Source organism: Lepisosteus oculatus, chromosome 14, assembly GCF_040954835.1.
Source record: "Lepisosteus oculatus isolate fLepOcu1 chromosome 14, fLepOcu1.hap2, whole genome shotgun sequence".
Lineage (NCBI taxonomy): Eukaryota > Metazoa > Chordata > Actinopteri > Semionotiformes > Lepisosteidae > Lepisosteus > Lepisosteus oculatus.
The window spans coordinates 55,730,364-55,733,075 of NC_090709.1; positions in this window are offsets into that span (position 1 = coordinate 55,730,364).

Consider the following 2,712-nt stretch of genomic DNA (forward strand, 5'->3'; position numbering starts at 1 on the left):
CTGACCCCTAAACTCCCGATACCCTACAGCTCCCCACACTGACCCCTAAACTCCCGATACCCTACAGCTCCCCACTCTGACCCCTAAACTCCCGATACCCTACAGCTCCCCACACTGACCCCTAAACTCCCGATACCCTACAGCTCCCCACTCTGACCCCTAAACTCCCGATACCCTACAGCTCCCCACACTGACCCCTAAACTCCCGATACCCTACAGCTCCACACTGACCCCTAAACTCCCGATACCCTACAGCTCCCCACACTGACCCCCACAGTCCTGATGGCCGAGAGGTCTCTGCTTGCTGTAGTGATTGAGTGAGCTCTGTGGACCTGACCTCTGTCTTGTGTCCTCGTTTCCAGCGTCTCCTAGTGGTCCGGCATTTCAGCAGGCCTAAAGGTGAGATCTGGGGAGGAGACAGAGCACCCCCTAACACCCCTGAGCTGGGTTACAGGGTAAGACAGCTTCTTACTGTTGGACACACCTGTCCACACTCTTACTGGACACACTGGACACACTCGCCTGTCCAGACTCTTAATGGACACACTGTAGAGACACACCCACCTGTCCAGACTCTTACTGGACACACTGTCCACACTCACCTGTCCAGACTCTCACTGGACACACTGTCCACACTCACCTGTCCAGACTCTCACTGGACACACTGTCCACACTCACCTGTCCAGACTCTCACTGTCCACACTCACCTGTCCAGGCGTAGTCTCATCCCCCCTGCGTTGTGTCTCCCCCTCTCCCCGCTGGACAGAATCCAGAGGTGTCTTCGTGTATCCCCGAGCTCGTCCAGAAGCTGGAGAGGGCGGCCGAGCTGCATCTGGAGCTCCCAGAGTCGCCCGGCTCGTCCCGCTCGGGCTCGCCCGGCTTGTTCCGCTCGGTGTCCCCCCCGTCCTCGCCCGAGAGCCCCCTCCGCCCCCCGCCCCCGGCCCCCCCCTCCGGCCCCTGACCGCCCCGCCCCGCCGCCCCCCCTTCCTCGCCGCCATGCCCCTCGAGCCCCCCCTGCTGCCCGGGGCGGTGCCCCTGCCCCTGCCCCCACCCGTCCTGCCCCCCATCGCCCGCCCGGCCCCGCCAGGCCCCGCCTGGGGCTCCCCGGTGCGGAGGGCAAGGAGAGAGGCGGAGATGTCTGACGAGGCAAGTGGGGCAGAGTCTGTCCGTCTGTCCTTCTGTCCGTCTGTCTGTCCGTCCATCTGTCTGTCTGTCTGTCTGTCTGTCTGTCTGTCCGTCTGTCTGTCCATCTGTCTGTCTGTCTGTCTGTCCGTCTGTCCGTCTGTCTGTCTGTCTGTCCATCCGTCTGTCTGTCTGTCTGTCCTTCTGTCCATCTGTCCTGCTGTCCTTTTCTCTGTCCATCTTTCCTTCTGTCCATCTGTCCCTTTCACTGTCCTTCTGTCTTTCTGTTCTTTTCTCTGTCCATCTGTCCTTCTGACTTTCTGTTCTTTTCTCTGTCCATCTGTCTGTCCGTCCATCTGTCTGTCTGTCCGTCTGTCCCTCTGTCCTTCTGTCCTTTTCTCTGTCCATCTTTCCTTCTGTCCATCTGTCCCTTTCACTGTCCTTCTGTCTTTCTGTTCTTTTCTCTGTCCATCTGTCCTTCTGACTTTCTGTTCTTTTCTCTGTCCATCTGTCCTTCAGTCCATCTGTCTTTCTGTCCTTTTCTCTCTTTCTGTCCATCAGTCCATCTGTCCTTTTCTCTGTCTTTTTGTCCGTCTGTACTTCTCTCTTTCTGTCTTTCTGTCCTTCTGTCTGAGTCTCTGTGTTTGTCCCTCTCTCCCTGTCTCTCTCCCTGTGTCTCTCCGTGTGTCTCCCTGCTCTCTGTCTGTCCTGCGTTGTCCCAGCTGGGTCTCCCTCCCTGTGTCTCCCTGCTCTCTGTCAGTCCTGCGTTGTCCCAGCTGGGCCTGTCTCCACGGCTCTCTGCCTTCAGCTCTGTTTGCCGATGTCCCGCCAGCCCGTCTCTCTCTCAGCCTGTCTCTTGACTTGCAGGAGGAAGAGGAGGTGGAGACAGCTCCTCCGGCAGGAGAGAGGAAGGAGGTCAGTGCTGGTCCCACCCTGCCCCCTGTCCTGTCTGTGGTGGAGTTTCGCCGTCTTGTCTGTCCCTGGGTCTCAGTGTCTCTCTCTCTTTCAGCCCTGTCTGTCAGTGTCTCTCTCTCGGCCTGCTGTCTGTCTGTTCCTGCCTCTCTGTCTCTCTCTCTTTCAGCCCTGTCTGTCAGTGTCTCTCTCGGCCTGCTGTCTGCCTGTCCCTGCCTCTCTGTCTCTCTCTCTTTCAGCCCTGTCTGTCAGTGTCTCTCTCGGCCTGCTGTCTGCCTGTCCCTGCCTCTCTGTCTCTCTCTCTTTCAGCCCTGTCTGTCAGTGTCTCTCTCCTCCTCCTCTCTGTCCTCAGTGTGTCTCTCTCCTCCTCCTCTCTGTCCTGTGGTGTCCAGGCAGTGTGTCTCTCTCCTCCTCCTCCTCTCTGTCCTGTGGTGTCCAGGCAGTGTGTCTCTCTCCTCCTCCTCCTCTCTGTCCTGTGGTGTCCAGGCAGTGTGTCTCTCTCCTCCTCCTCCTCTCTGTCCTGTGGTGTCCAGTGGGTCGGTATTAGTGGGCTACACCCAGGCTCACTCCCTGCGAGTGTGATCTCAGCAGAGTCTCTGTACTCTTGGGACACTTGACTCACCCGTCTCTGTCTTTCTCTCCCTGTGCTGTCCCTCTCCTGCCCCCTCTCTCCCTCCT